This window comes from Lucilia cuprina, chromosome 4 (genome assembly GCF_022045245.1).
Source record: "Lucilia cuprina isolate Lc7/37 chromosome 4, ASM2204524v1, whole genome shotgun sequence".
Classification (NCBI taxonomy): Eukaryota; Metazoa; Arthropoda; class Insecta; order Diptera; family Calliphoridae; genus Lucilia; species Lucilia cuprina.
The window spans coordinates 15,817,709-15,835,269 of record NC_060952.1 but is presented as its reverse complement, the minus strand read 5'-3'; the positions used below and the strand labels follow the sequence as shown (position 1 = coordinate 15,835,269).

The 17,561-nt window shown below is 26.9% G+C and overlaps 1 protein-coding gene across 13 annotated transcripts in view; it reads right to left on the bottom strand.

Moving 5' to 3' along the window:
* The window catches only part of LOC111690760 (collagen alpha chain CG42342), a 213,118-nt gene extending 196,805 nt beyond the window's left edge, over nt 1-16,313 (bottom strand). For 8 of the 13 annotated variants that reach the window (XM_046948672.1, XM_046948671.1, XM_046948666.1 and 5 more), the window contains exon 1: nt 15,665-16,313. The gene's annotated coding sequence lies outside the window, so the exon portion shown is untranslated. The remainder of the gene's footprint in view (nt 1-15,664) is intronic. The other 5 variants (XM_046948677.1, XM_046948676.1, XM_046948667.1 and 2 more) reach the window with 1 other exon arrangement.
* Nucleotides 16,314-17,561: the final 1,248 nt, after the last annotated feature.

Genomic DNA, 17,561 nt, shown 5'->3' with positions numbered 1-17,561 from the left:
AATAATGATGTTGATAATGTCGATTGATGCTGATGTTTGTTGTTGATTATTTGTGTAGATTTCTTCAAAATTTTATATAGCCACCACAAGAATAAAAAGAATAGATTCATTCGGTCATTTAAACGTAACGTTTGTTCGTTCAACCATATTTATGAGTATAAATTTTTGCAATTGCTACTCTCACTCCCTCTCAGATAAAAGGAATCAAGCTTGTCGTCATCACTGCCTTTAGATGTGGCAATATCATCATAATCATCAACATACACAACATCATCATCTTATTGTTTAATGTTGTGCAAAAGCGGGGCGAGTGTTTTTTTGTTTTTAATGCTTTAATGCCTTCCAGCTTTTAGACTGTATGAATAGAATCGAATAGTTGTACTCTTACTCGATTTAATAAGGCAAGCCATACTAAGGCTAAAATATACATATTGTCGATTTGCATACTGCTGACTGACTGTATTTGTAAGAAATATGTATGTATCTGCATACTAAATACTACTGAAACTACAGAAACTCTTTCCCCTTATTAAAGAGTTAGTTGGGTATGTTTTTTGGCACTTCGATAAAACAAAGACGTCTGGCAGGCAGGCAGGGAGTCAACGGTAGAGTATCAAGCATCATTTTTAACCCATTCATACATACATATATTTCAAAATTAACCCCTTTTGGCTTTGAATTTAGCAATATCAAATAATAAATAGCATAAATTTGATGTTATTGAAGACAGTAGATTAAAAGAGTGTTTTTTATAAGGGATTAAAGTGATTAGCATTAAAATTAATGAGGATCAGTTCCTGAAGACCATAATTGTAGTCACTATAACTTCTTAAAGCCATTCGGTGAAAGAATAAAAACTCTTAGAGTTCTTAAGGAACATGTTCTTTGGTAGTATCCAGTATTAAAAATAGACCAAACCAAATGTTAAAAAAATTAATATTTTTTTATTATACCGACAAAAAACGTTGTAATTTAATAGCGCATCGTTGTTATTGTAACAACGTATTTTTGTCATTTTTGCAATGCATCATTGTGACTTCGAGGACGAATCGTTTTAATTGCGACAACACAAAGTTCTGGTTGACAACATAGGGTTGTCACTTTAGTAACACATTATATTATTATTATTATTATTATTATTATTATAATACCCATCACCTCTTTAATGGGAAGGATATATTATATTTGTGCTGATGTTTGTAACGTTTGATAATATCGGTCCTATAGCCATCGTGAAATATACCAATCGGCTTAGAATCATCTTCTGAGTCGATTTAGCTTGTAATCAAACTTCAGGTCGCAATTTTGAGATAATTCAATTTGGCTTATGATCTTCTATTGTTGCAGGGACGAAGCCTATTGAAAATGGTTAAGATCGGTCCATTATTTCACTTAGCCCCCATACAACTGAACTCGTGAATAGGGTTTGTAAATCTTGAAATCAAACTACAGAGATAATTCAATGAGATAATTCAATAAAATTTGGTAGATGATCTTCTATAGTACCGGGGACGAAGTCTATTACAATTGTTAACGTCGGTCCATTATTTCACCTAACTCCCATAGAACTGAACCCACCGAATTGGGCTTTAAAGTTCATAATTATGTTAAATATACTAGTATCTCGACAAAAAGCTGCAAAACCAAGTTCTATACAAGCCTTGATGACCCTCATAGGGCCTCATTTGACCCTAGCTCCTAAAAGAAGCCCCCTTCAAAATTTTACATAAATGTCCATAATTCTATTCAACAATAAATGGCTTAAGTATATATATCTGAGGCAAGATACAATTCAACTTAAATATTTTATTTTGAAAACTAAATTACATTTTATTTTTGTAACAGGTGTATTATATGATCGGCATTGCCCGACAATAATGTCTTACTTGCTTTTTCTTTTATTTCATAACTTCGTGTATTTTTGATATTTTTGTTATTAATTTGAGAGCTATCCGTATTAGTTTGAGAGCTTTCGCACATACTTTGACAACGGATGTTTTTGAAAATTTTAAACACTTTGAAATTTAATACCAGATGTGTATAATTTTGTAATGTCTTTTTTCCCTCGATGTAGGGAACGGAGATTGAGATTCCAGTTCCTAGGGTCCTTCTAATGTACATACACATTTCAAAATCCTAGTGGAAAACATTTTTCTAAAATATATTTCATGTGAATAAATTTTTCTGTTTAAAATTTTCTATTTAGAAAAACGATTTAATTTTGTTTTCGGTCTTTTTGTTGTTTAAACCTTTAATCATATTAGCTTAAATTGTTTAATGTTCTATGTTGTTGTTTTGATGTTATTGTTGTTGTTCTTATTATTATTGTTGATGCTGCTATTTCCTCCCATTCATTATTCATTACAGTTATTTACATGCCAGTCCAACTGTATTCATTCTTTTAGTCAGTCAGTCATTCATTCATTAGGTATTTTCCCCTCGGTCTGGTTTAAGTCTATTGTAACAATTTTTATTCTTGTTTTTTTTTCTCTATATGTTTGTTGTTATTTTGTGTGGAGAGTATCAACTAGAAGAAAAACAATCTAGTTTCTTTGTATTTTCATTACGTTCAACACGCCTCAACGCGTTTCTCTACGCAATTATTTCCTATTGATGTTAAATATTGTTGCTATTGCTGGCTGCCAAAGTTGTTGTCGTTGCTATTGTTGTGGTATTATTATTGTTGTTGTTACTGTTGTATGTAAAGTTTTATTTTCATTTTCAAAATTCAAAAAAAAATCTGTTAGGAAAAAACTCTCATCCTTTAAAAAAAAGTTACTTATTTTTGCTGTTGTTGTATGAGTATTTTTTGGAGGGTTTGTGAAATTCTTTGTTGTTGCTTTTACCACCCCTATTTTTGGAAATATTTCCTTTATGACGTTATTTTTCGTTTATTCAAAATATTCAAAATATTGTTGTTGTTATTGGCCTGCCTGCGTTTCTGCGTGAGTAATGTGAGATTTTTATTTCTGGTTTTTTCATTAAAAGCATTAAATGGAAAATTAACTTTTTTAAAAATTTTTGAATTGTAAATTGTTTTTTATCCAATTTTCATTTGAAAATTAAAATAACGTGAAATGTGAAGATTACATTAGCATTGTTTTGAATTTTAGGTAATAAGAGCCAATCAATTTTACTTATGTATGTAGATTTTATCTTCTGAATTTTATTTTTATTGTTCAAACTATTTCACTTTCATATTTATTTCTTTTTTAAATTGATTGCTTGTTATAATTCATAATTAGTTTGTTGATTGTTCTAGTTAAGGTTGAATTTTTTTAGATTTTTGTTCTATGTTGGAATGATGTTACCTTTTTAGCTAGAATTTTTTTATGTAGTATTTTAAAATTGTTGTTTGAAAATTTTCAGATTTTTATCTCTTTTACGATCAATTTTTTTAATATTTGCCTTTTATCAGCTTAATACTATTCTACGGAATTTCGAGGTTTATTTGAAAAGTAGAGTATTTTTTGAAATTTTGAAGTTGAAGTATTTAAGTGCAAGTTTCATTGAAAAACAAGTTAGAATATATATTCATCGATAAAAAAAACTTACAATTCTCTGAAAGGGTCAAATATTGACCGTTATGCGTAAATTTTATTGGATTTAAGAGGACCTTTTATGCTTAATTTCATACCTAAACAAAGAGTTGTCAGTGGGTAATTGTCATTGTCATTTCTTATAGTGGGCGCTAGGATCAAATGAAACCGGATCATTACATAATTCGCCATGAGCAAAACTTATACAAAACATAGTTGTAACAATTTTCGACGAAATATTTGTAAATTAAATAATTAATTATGAGTTCAACAGATTTATTCGTGTGATTTCGCTATCAAAAACTTATAGAATTTGTTTTAGCCAAACCTTTTTCCTGATCCAACGAATTATCCGATAAGGATTGTCACAAGCAGATTTTCAAAGCCATTAAACATTATAAGGAGGTTAAAAGTTTTCCGAAAGAAAAAAGATGTTGCACATATTGATAAAGTAACGTAAGACGAACATCTGCTTCGAAGAACACAAAGACTTGCAATAGAAAAGCTGCTCGAAATGCTAAATGATCTGAATCTTTTGCCCAGAGCTAAAGCTATTGCTGGATTTAAAGTTGCATAATGTTCAGAAAGTTTCTGATCAATTCGGTATAAAAAGAAAACGATAGAATTATAAAACATGTTGTGAGATCGATTATAAAACTTCTCTACCGAAAGACTTTTCACAATTTTGAGGTAAAAATCTCTTTGTCGTAGATGAATAAGGTACTAAACTATTTTTTATATTTCTGGATTGATTTGACTCATGCCACAATTGGAGAAAAGTTCTTAAGTGAACACGCTGCTCAAAAAGTTAAATGCTCTGAATCTTTTGTGAGCACAGCTAAAGCTAATGCTGCATTTAAAGTTGCACAATGTTCAGAAAGTTTCTGATCAATTTGGTTAATAACTTTGAAGCAAAAAACGATAGAATTATAAAACTTATTGTGATATAAATTATAAAACTTCCATACTGGGAGACTTTTCACAATTTTTAGATCAAGATTTTTTTTTGCCGGTACTAAGCTATTTCATATTTCTAGATCGATTTGACTCATGCCACTATTGAAAAAAAGCTCTTAATTGATACTCAAACGATAATGAAAATTTTGTTCCACAAGAGGTAAATTAACAAAATGTCATGAACATAGTAAAAACGAATTTGATTCTTTTAAAAAGTATATCAATTGATAAATAGCGAGTTATATGTCAATATGTTTAACTACCCAGCAAATAAATAACTAAATAATAACTTTCAATTGTAATTACTTTTCTAACAACATACTTTTCAATGATTTCTACATACCGTCTGGATTACATAACAGTCGACTAATAAGACCTTACTAATAATGTGTTATATAAATACTTTCTAATTCATTAGTCCGTTTGCCTGTGAAACTATAGAAACTGTTTACGTCTCTTCGCACAAAATACCATGACTACTTTTTCTAATAACTAGTAACCGATTATGGTAGGTTTCTATGTTATAATAATGTGTAAGTAAATTTTTGCACTCCAACCCCTTATGTGGTAATGAAAGGTTTTGACGAATATTTTTAACAATTTTTGGTTGGTTTTGGCTAAAATGAAGCAAAACAAGCTCTCAAAGAAGTAAATCTCCAAAAATCTCTTGAATCGATCACAAAACACTTAAAACCTAGCTACTTAAAAATACTAATTAATTTTATACTCTCTTTATATAAGAAGTACCTAGACAAATAATTTCAAAATTTATTGATTTAAAATGTAAATTTGATTATGTTTGTTTTAGTTTTACTCACTTTACTGACAATAATCCACATAAAAAATACACAAAAAAAATTAAAATTCATATAAAATTGTAAGGTATGAATAGAAATAAATAGATAAAATCTAAAGCACAATAATGAAAACACTTAAAGTATCTAGATTTATAATGCTTAAACTCCCCTTTAAAAAACTACAAAATTTTTCTTTTAATACTCTATAGATGTTTTGATACACTTCATGCTTCTGTTTCTTTCTATACGTTTATTTGTTTGTTTGTTTATTTGAAGAACCATTAAAAGACCTTAATGAAGTACTTGAGTACATTTTAGAATCTTTTCTTTTTTTATTACATCTTATTTTAGCTGCTTCATAATTTATATACGTATATTATATAGATGGTATGTTTGGATATTTATGTGGGTAGTAAGTAGCTAGCAGCAGCAAAGACTTGCAGGAGCATTCATTCATTACCTTGGGGTCCTCTTATAATATTTTTTATTCTTATTTTTTTCTCTTTGCCCTGGCTCTTTAGAAGTTATCATTACAGTGACTTAATTTCAAAAGTCAATTACGAGATGTAAATTTTTCTATACTTAATAAACATTTTTTTATTACATACAGATTTGTACTGTTGTACAACCAACAACATAATTTTTACGTTATTTTCATTCATGCAACAAACAGCAGCAGCAACAGTATGAATATAAAAAAAAAACTTATAGCTGAAGATGGAAAAAAATTATAACTTTTTATTTCAATTTCTGTTTTTGTGATCTTTTTTCTAATATTTTTTTCTAGAAGAAAATTAAAAGATGATGTTTGATAAGCAGCATACAAAACAAAGACTTTGTATACACTAAGTACACGACTGTGACTATAAATGATTTAAGTAGGTAAATATTTACAGAAAGTAAAAATAAAACGACGACGACAAAAAATTATTGTGCACTTGTTGTTTGATGTTTTCCTTTTAAGACGCAGGGGGGTTTTGTTTTTCTACCTCATCGAGCAGACTGCACAAGATGATGATGAGCAGAGTTTTAAATGATTTCATTTAAAGATTTAACTTTAAAATGTTTCATCAGTTTTTGTTTGCCTCATCATAATAGCTTATAATAAATACCTTTTAATAGTCGAGATAAGCAAAGTCTATAGATATTTTAATTTATATTTACGTTTGTATGTTTGTTGGTTTGTAAATTGGAGTATCTGATGAATAAATACTTAAATTAATCCTATTTTCAATATTTATTCAGTTAGTCTTGTGTTTGCTGTAAAGTAAATAGCTTTCTAAGCTATACATACATACATATATTTAACCTTTAAGTCAATCAAAGAGAAATGGTTAAATAAATAATTACAAGGCTAAGAGAACTTTTTTTGTGTAAAAGAAAGGCAGTCGGTAGCAAAGTTTAATTGCAAAAAATAAATGTATAATTAAAGGCGACAATTAGAACAATATTGTCTTTTTATTGAAACGTTCTTTTAAAAGGATTGTTATTAACTTGTGAAAGCTCTTTTTGTAATAAAAAGCGTTGTTCATAATAGTTTTTTGATAACATTTTGACAGTTTTTCCAATAAAAAGCTTTTTAGTCGTAATTTTTTTTCCAAAAAGCTTTTTTGTGTTTGTAAAAAGTTTTTAGTCGTATATTTTTTCCAAAAAGCTTTATTTGTTAAAAATGCCATCGTAAACGTTTTTCTAAGAAAAAGCTTCTTAAAAGTTTTTTATAAAAAGCTTTTGGATGGTAAAAATTTTCCTAAAAGCCCTTTTATTAAAAAAAAAAATGTATCCAAAATTCTTTAAAAAAAACTTTTTTTGTAGAAATCTTTTTTAATTGTATTAAGCTTTTTGTAAGAAACTTTTTTGCATAAAACAATTGAACAATTGGAATTTAAATCTAAAAAGGATCTTAAAAAACCAAAATTATTAAAACAACATTTAAAAAATTTAAAAGTTTTTTGTTAAAAAAAAAATACTTTTTATAAAAAGATTTTGAAGTACGACTTTCAATAAAGAACTTTATGATCGTTTCTAAAAGGCTTATCTTGAAAGCTTTATTGTATAATGCTTTTATATAATGTATTTTTTATTAGGCTTTTTAAAAGGTTTTCGTATACTACGCATTCCATAAAGTTTTGTTATGAATTTCTATAAAGGTTTTCTGTATAAAGGATTTTTTAAAAAGCTTTTCTACATAAAGGCATTTATAAAAACTTATAAAAAAATTGTGTAAATTTTTTATACGTCTTTTCTATATATTTATATAAAAGCTTTTGTATTTAAAGTTTTGTAAAAAGCTCTATTTTAGTAAACAAAATTTCAAACAGTTTCTGGCAGAAAGTTAAAAAAGAGAAAAATCAAAAGCTTTCCTGCATAAATATGTTTTGTAAAAATCTTATTTGTATAAAGTTGATCTAAAAGCTTTTGTATAAGACTTTTTTATAATTTATATTTCCATATATTCATATAAAAGATTTAAAATTTTGTTTAAACATCTCCTTGAATAGAGTTAAAAAAGGGCAAAACTATTTTGTGTTTTTTTTTCAAAATGCATTACCTTTAAATTTACTTACCAAAAACGCTATTAACAAAAAGTTAATCTGTTTTAAATCCTATAAGTCCTTTTTCTTTATAAGTCATTAAATACCTTTCTAGGTTTCTTTTACTTAAGAAGTTTTTCAAAGAATAAGTTTTTGTATAAACTTTAATTTCATTAAAGGGCCTTAAAACACAATACGCCGTTCCTTTCCTAATACAAATTAATGCATCAATGCTTCCTAAAATTTATAACCAAAACCCACCTTAGACCTGCCAAAAAGAACCCCACCAAAACTCATAATTATTCTATTACCTTTCTTACTACACAAGAAAAAATCTAAAAGATCTTACAAGTTTATTCATCATTTATACAAAAATACTCCTACTTATTTGCAACTAATTTGCGAAAATTCCCTACAGATAAATTGTTTTTAATTTCCCTAAAGATATTTAAGTAAAGAATTTATTTTTGTTTTCTTTTTTTTGCCACTCCAACAAAATATAATACTAATAAAACAACCATCAAAAATAAACACAAGCAGAAAAGAGTAAAGAAAAATTACAAATATTATGAAAATAATTTGAAATAAAATTTTAACACTTATTTGTATATTCATTTTCATAAACATTAATTAACTAAGTGATGATTTTCAACGACATCATCATCTTTAACAGCGACAACATTATGGAAATCATCAGTTTTATCTTCATTAACATTATCATCTGAAATAACAACTCATCTCCTTTTATATATTTAAATACATATAGTATTATAGCCCAGCCAGCCAGCATTCTTCATTAAGTTCATCAAAAGCAACAAAAAAAATAACAATTATCATTGATTTAAATTATTATTATTTGCTATTGTTTTAATTTTGTTATTGTTGTTTTGCCAAATGCTGTTGCTTTCTATGGCGTTTTATTGTTTTGTAAAATTTAAAAAGAAAATAATTGTTGCTTTCTAAGAAATTTTCAGTTAATTCCTTTTTGAAAATCTTGACAACGTAGTCTGTGTATGTATTTTTGTTTGTTTGTGCAACTCATTAAAACATTTATTGTCTTTTCATTTTTTTTCAGTAATAATTTTTGTTGTTTACAACAATAAAATCACTTTACTAGAAACAAAACAATAACATAAGCAAAAATTTTGAATTTTTAATTTCCATTTGCAGAAAACTGTAGTTTAGAATTTCTTTTTGCAGAAAATTTTCTAAATTTGATGAGATTTCAACGAGAGTTGAGTTGAAAGTTTTAACATCGGAAGCATTTTATTTGTAATTTAAAATAAAAGATTTGTTTATTCTTTTTATTGTTGTTATTTCGAAATTCAGTTTTTCTTCGAATAAAAACAACAAAGTTAAGCATTTTTGTTAAAACAACCAAATCAGCTTTTGTGTGAAAATCCAATTTTCGTTATCGATTAATAAAAAAATTGATCTTGACTCAGATTCCTCAACTTCAAATAAAATTCAAAACTCAATCTTATTAATTTCGATTCATCAAAAAATTACTTTTATAGTAGTAAGATTAAATCAAGCACGTTCTGAGATCACTTTAAACCCTAAAATGCTTAAATCGCTCTTTCGTTCTGAGCTGATTTGAGATTGATTCAATCAATTTGCAGTTGATTCAAGCCAAACCGGGCTTACCGTAATATGTCCGGACGGCTTGATTCTTTTTTTGAGTTTTTTACTTAAAATTAAAGTAAAGCAAATTATGTATGTATATTGTAAAGTGAAGTGTTTAAATTTTTCAAAGATTTTTTTTCTAAATTGACAAGTGTTACTTCTTGTAATGTACTATTTACATTGTGGTTGATAATCGCTTTAAATCTGAAGTACATTTTTTGATTTATGAAATGCCACTTAAACAATTTTACGGATGAACGGAAATTGAAGTAAATTTTGAAGTGAACAATTTATGTTGAAATATGAAATACAAAAATTTTGGTATCACATAGTTTAAATATTATTTGAAGTGGTCACTAAGACTTCTACTCGCATGCATCAGTTTTACATCACAACTGCATACAGTTTTAGTTCAAAGGATCTGATTTAATAAAAAATCGAATTTACAAATAATCCAAGCAAAACAAATCAGTTTGGTTGACCGATCACAGGCAAACAACATCGCAAAATCCAATGCGTATTTACGTCGAGTATAACACTCCTACATATATGTATATAGAACAAAGTAATTACATCTATGGCGAATAGAAGTTGTTCCCTTTAAAATGTTTATTCCCTTCGAAGGGAAAATTCTTATCGACAATAGTTGATTTTATTCGGAATAGCTGTTCATTGTTTACAAAATACAATCGACTCTTATTTAGGTCTGAATTTGGGAACAATTCTCGCGTCAGTACCATTATTTTTTAAGACCGAGCTTTCGAATTTTCTATCTCGCTCACACTGCAATAAAACAGTCCAATGTTCAATAAGTTGTGTCCATTAACGGGTTACTTTCGTTTTACCTCAAAGTGAGGTTACGTTTCACTGATAGAGACCTTAAAATACTCAGATTATACCCTGATGGAGACCATTTAAAATCGTACTTATACTGGTACGGTAACCATATAAGCTCCTAAACCTTTACTGGCAGGGTATAGAAACACTTAAGTGTTTTAAATTTCCAGCTTCAAACCACTGAAGGATATCTTTAATCTTAAAATTTCAAAAAAAGAAAGATATATTACTGTAAAATTTTGATTAGCGTTAGAGGCGAATATATCTATTAAGATCTCCATAATAATATCTGAGGAGTAATAATATAATATAATGTCTGAGGGATTAACAGTGTCTGAAAATCTAACACTAGATCCAGTGTACAAACTTTTCTATTTCATACATTGTTATAACAATCGGCATTTTTGATCTATAGATTTCTTATGAAATCCTGAATCTGTCTGAGTACAGATATGACCCTTATTTTGTATCCACTTTTTTGTGATATACAGACTAGAATGACTTTTTTAAGGATCAGATATCTTAAGCTATAATAAAATTTAAAGTTTTGAATTTCTCTTGCTACCAAGTCAATTATCTATTCTCTTTATTACACCATTACTCTGAATCTGTATTTTTTGTATCCAAATCTGGTACTTAAGTCTGATCAGCATACAAACCAAGGAATATTGAAATATCGATCGGAAACTTCATTTAAATTTTATTCAAATTCGAATCGATTAACATTAACAAAAAATGTTCAATAATCTGAATCTTTAACTTATCAAACTTCTGCCCTGAATAAAAATTTCACTTGTAGATTCAAATCGATTAAACTCAGGGTACAAACCATACGTATTGTAAGTATGTATGAATAAAATTATATAAAAAAGAAAAGTAAATATACATACAATATTTTTTGTATTTGTTTAATTTCTGGCTTACTTTTTGTCGCTGTTGTTGTTATTCCAACATTTAATGGCATGACATGAATGTAATAAATGACAGACAACAATCTGTGTCAAAAAATCTGTGTTTACCTCTGTCTCTCCCTCACCATGACAGTCTTTTTACAATGTTATGCTTTTATTTTTTTGCACAATATTTTTACAAGTTTTTTAGGTAAAATTCATGAAGCAGAGAATAAAGTAGGAGCATCCACAACGCTGCTACAGCATCATCTTCATCAACATTTTACATTGATGTCGTTGGCTTGACTTTAGCGATTCTACAAACTCAGGGATTGAGATAAAAAAAATTTAATATTTCAGAGGTGGCTAGAAGATGTTTAAAAAGATTCTAACGTATAAAAGTATGATGTAGTGTGGGGTACAATAAACGTTGTTGAAAGCAAATGTAAAACAATAAGACAATTATTTAAAATAATTTTTTGTCAAGTGTTATTAAAACAAGTGAAGGTTTCTTCTACTCCGTCTTCTTCTGCTTTTTCATTTTTCGAGTTTGTTCTATAGAGGACAATTAAATCACAGCTGGATTTTATTTATACCAACGACATAAATGTCGGTGTGCAAATGTGCAAGATTTCTGTGTAAGTAGTACCCAAGTACCGATACAAGTCGTACTGCTCGTATTTTTTTCTGTTTTTTTACAACAATTTCAGACACAAAATTAAATGAGAATAATTTAAATGTTGTATAAAGAAGAGCTACAACAACAAAGATACCATTAAGTAGAATTACAAAAACAATACTAAAAATGAAGAGAATTTTATGTTTAAGTATAATAATGTAAATGTGAAAAGATTGTAATTTGAGAAATTAAATTTGCAAATGACAGACAAATGTGTAATAAATGTTAAAATAATAAAAAATTTCACCCACTGACGGTAGTCAAGGAAGTTGTATAGTAGAGGTATGTTTATTAAATTGTACTATTTTAAATGTTTGAAAAAAATTGGAATTGAAAAAAACTGTTAAATAATTAATTATAGTTATTTACTTCAACTTTAGATAATTGTATAATATAGTTAGGATTGACAATAAGTAATTATTATTCTGAAATATATAAATTGAAGATTTTGTTATGCGATTGCGAGAACGGCTAACTAACAAACAATAAGTCCAGATTCGTTTTCTGTGTGAGCAATTTTTTTATTTTTAAAACAAAACTTCATTTAACTCCTTATTTGTAAGTACTTATTTAAGTTGAAATCTGTCCGCCAATGTCATCACCATGTTAACATAATGAGTTAATATGTGAAATGCGGCTTTGTTAGCTTTTTAACTCATAACTTTTCAACGGAATTTTTTTGAGTTTATAATGAAGTTGTCTGTTAAGAAATCTTTTAGAATTATTATTTCTAAAATATTACACAAAATTGAAAACCGTAAAGCGGATTTACTTTTAATTTGAATTTTGAAAATTGAATATTTTGCTACAATATTTTAACATTATAATTTAAAATAATTAAAAATTTAATAATTGTTTATATTACAAATATTAGTAAGTTGAAATTAAAAAATTTACCAATTTTCTTTAAGTCGAAAATTTTTAAATTTCTCATAAATTAACCATTTTTTTAAATGAATTAAACATTTCCTATAAATTTTAAATTTATAGCAAATTTTCCAAAATGTAAAGAAAAATATTTAAAATTTTCAAAAAATATTTTTTTTTTTAATTTATAAATTTTTTGAAGAAATTATATTTTAACAGCCTTATTCATAAACTTTACCAAAGGTTTATAGAACAAATTTTGTATGAAAATTTGATTTATAAACTTTTGATAAAAGTTTATGAATAAGAACTTTAAAATTATTTAATTTTCTAAAAAACTTTCTAAACATTTAAATTTTAAAAATTGTCTACAATATTTATATTGGAAACCATAATAAATAATAATAAAAATTAAAAACAAATAAAGATTTTAATGTTTATTTAATGAAAAGACCGAACGAACCCAACATTTCTAAAAACAACCAAATGGTTTAAAAACAAATAAACTAACAATTTTTTTAATATTATAATTTTTAAAATTTTCTAAAAATTTCTATAATATTTTTAAATTTGCTAAAAATTAAAATTTTTTAAAGATCCTAAACATCTGAAGTTTTAGGAAATTTCTTAAAAATTTCCTAAAAATTCATATTTTTAAAATTTTCTAAAAATTTAAGTTTTTAAAAATTATCGAAATTTTTTCTATAAATTAAAATTTTTTTACATTTTCTGAAAACTGATTTTTTTTTTTCATTTTATAAAATTAAAAGTTTATCAAAAATTTATTTGAAAATTTTCTATAAATTAGAAATTTTAAAAAATAGTTTACAAATTAAAATTTTTTTAAATATTTGCTAAAAATTAAAAATTGCTCCGAAATTTTCTATAAGTTATATAGATTTTAAAATTTATAGAAAATTTTCTATAAACTAAAACATTTTATATAAATTGTAAATTTATAAAATTTTGAATTAACCAACAATGTGTAAGTACTTATTTTTCGAATAACTGCCTATTTTTGTTTGACGGAAATAATTACTGTTAATAATAACGACCACTCATTACTAAGTAATATGTGAAATAACTACATTTCCTAAAAAACTTATTACCAAATTTCGAAAATATTTTACTGGGTCATTTATATAATTAAAAATATTTCTTTAAAAGAATAGAAAAAATTAAATAAATTTTTTTTTCAAAAAGTATCAAACACTTAGAAAATCAGAAACTCTGTTAATTTATTTAATAAACAAGTCATTTTTGATTGTTATTGTAAAATTCTGTATTAATCAGTAATATTTCTATACGCAAAATTTTGAATAAGGACATTTATATATGATTAAATATTTACTTTTAAACATTTTTGTCTTCAATCTCTGCCTCATTTCAAGTTAAAAGCAACACTTAAGGCGTGAAATTCTTTTATTATTTTTTTTTAACAAACCACTTTAAAACGAGGTCGACTGCTGTCTGTCAATATGAAAGAAAATATACTTGTTGCGAATATACATATAACGCATTTTTAATAACACAATTTTTCATATCAATTGTGCCACATTCAACACTCCATCATCACACACTTCTGCTGCCAACTTTTACAATTCTCCCCATAAAATTTTAAATGAATTTTTGTCCAAATATAAATTCATATTTTATTCTACATTTTAATAACCACTTATTCACACATACCATATTACTACTTAAAATTGTATATTTCTAGCAAAAAAAAGGAAAAAAACTTTTTTTCTTCAAAATCAAGTGGCTTTAACACTTGTAATCATAATAATGAAAGGAAAAAAATTGTATAAGCTAAATAATATGAAAAGAACCCAAACTTTTAACACACAAAATTTTTCAATATGTAGTTGAAAAAATATACAAATATACATATACACATAGTTTATATGGCGCCCACACCATCCGCTTCAAAATTGCAAAATATTGAAAAAAAAATATATATAAAAAAATCTCAACTGACTTGAGCTTCTATAACACCCGCTAAAACCATGTGCAGCAAAACCAACAAACAAAAAAAATTAAAACAAGAAACAGCATTTCATTGAGTAGGAAAGGAGAAGTATGGAAAAAGCCCATTGTCAGGCACTTGGGCAACTGTGCTACTATGATGATGCTTGCAAAAATGGCAAAAAAAATGTATATTGAAGATGAAAAAATTTAAAAATGAAAAAAAAAAATAAATAAATGCTGTTGATGTTGCAAGTGCTGAAGAGGCTGCTGATGTTGCCTCAATGACTGACTGACATACGGGCGGGCGTAAGGAAGAAAGCTCTACATAAGATGTTAAAGTACAATGATTCCAACTCAAGTTTCAAAAAGTATTTTCAAGTATGCGTGTGATTGTTTTTGTTTAATAAAAATTTAAGGCATTTGCAGCATTGGTAGCTTAAACTTATGACAAACATTTGTTAAAATAAATTAAAATTATCTCTATTGATTAAAATCATTGTTATTTCTTAAAATATATAATTAAATTTCCATAAAAATCAGCTGTTAACTTTAAAAGCTGTTTTTAAAAGGTCATATAAACTTCGTCCTTTTTGAATGAAGGGGATTGTTTTTTTTATTGCTGTTGTATAGTAGTAAATAAATATGTAATAAACTTCTTCGTACTAACTGTTTTTGTTTTTATTTTATTATTCTTTTTATATATATTTTTCATTTTATTTATATACCACCATTCTTTTCTGTAAGTAATCCACCCTTGGTTTAGTTTGTGCCAAAATACAAGGATTTTTTTTCTTTTGTTTTCATTTTTCCTTCCTCATTTCATTCATTACACAACAATAAATTCATCACATAATTCTGCTTCTATATTATTGCAAAACACACCAGCACAAAAACAAACCAAAAAAACAAAAAACTTGCAACTTAAAAACTGGATTTTTCTTTTATAACAAAATCTTTTAGATTTTCAATTTACCTTTTTAATAATTTTTTTTCAATAAAAATTTCTATTCAATTTTTATACTTCAATTATTTTGCCTTAAAGCACTTTTAAATTTTCAATATTTTTTAATAAAATTTGTTTTAAATTTTTTTAATTTATAACTTCCTTTTTTGCATAATTTTGTCACAACACTCACACGCGTTTTTATTTGTTATACAAAAATCAAACTATATATATTTCTTTCTTATTTATTTCAATATCAAATCGACCGTCATTAATATTATACACGCTTCGCGTACACACGATATTTTCTTTTATTTTCAGAAAATGCGTTAAAAAACAAGACCCGCTTTTACTGCAAGTCACCGTGCAACTGAATTTAGAACCCGTACTACGTAGTACATCATCACATTCTACTTGTATTCACAACAACTATTAGTTGTTTTCTGAGTGTGATGCTTTTGAAAAAAAAATTTTCTAATTTGCTTTGGGTGAGTGAGTCTCTTGGTTTTTAGCTCTCACTTATTTTGTGTGGTGTATTTATTTAGATTTTTATTTCGGCAATTCACCACATCACACTGTGTGTAGGTTTCTTTTTCGAAAGAAAAACATAAGCGTTATACAATGCTATGCGTAATCGAACACAAATACGTTATATGCCTTCAACGTACGCGTAAAGACTGAAATGTTGAGTTTTTCCAGTCACAGTCTACCAGCCAGCAATTTAAAAGGTGTTGTTAATTTTGCGTTTTTTATTTCCATAAAATCTTAAGGGTGATTTTGTAAAAAAAAGATGGTAATATGATGGTACATACATATTCTGAGTAGACACACAGAATTTTGGGCGCAACTATTCAAAATTGGACGAACAGATTCAAAATCAATGTAGATCATATAGAGAGATCAGTGAATCCCTGTAAGTTATATCAAACTAATCCAAATAAGCATTTATAAAAAACTGAAAGTTCAAATGATCTAGGCCCAGCAAACTAAGTTCCTGAACATTGGACTTTAATTGCTTTGATTTTGTATCACTATTCAAATTTTTAAAAAACCGAAATAGAGGGATGTTTTACAGATACACTTGGACTTTTTCTGATATTTCAATACTTCCACCGATTTTTAAATGGAAATTTACGCGATCAATTCTGCCTTTAAAAGAAAAGGCAGGTCCAATAAACTTTCACTCTGTGACAAAATTTGTGATGAAATCCGTGCGAAAATAATGCTTTTCTTGCAATCATTTGACTTAAAGTGAAACCAGAGAGTCAGACTTTGTTTTGTCCCTGTTATTGGAGAGGTCCCTTCGTGTGTGCTTGGCTGTTTAAATCACAGAGAGGAAAGAGAACGTTGATTAAAAGACAGATACATGGTGAAAATTATATTTCGAGATAAGCTTGTTGCTGTTGGCAAAAGGACAACAGATATCCTTGGAATAGTGGCTATGCGTTCTACATGAGTTTGTGTTACGAGTATATGATACTTAATGAGCAATGTAAGAAAACCAGGATCAGGAAGAATGAAGGTCTAGAAGATATTGAATAGGACCAAAGACTTAAGGTAAAACTTTTTAAAAAATATATACTTCGATTATGAGGATGCATGATGTTCTTTAACAGCATAAAAAAAATAATAATGGAAATTTTGTACCACGACAGGTAAATCCATAAAACAGCATTTTACTTAGATCTGTAGAAATTTATTGGTCTCCTGAAAAAAGATATTAAAGAACACCGGAAAGTTGTTCCAACTATAAACGTTATTCCCGATTTTAAGTGTTAAAGTTAATTATTTATAAATACTAAATAATATGCCAATATTTCAATGTTTAATGAATTTGTACTTTGAATAATACTACGTAATTTTAGAAATTTTAGTATTAAACAAAGCAATATTTATCACATAATGTTGAAATATACGAAGTATGATT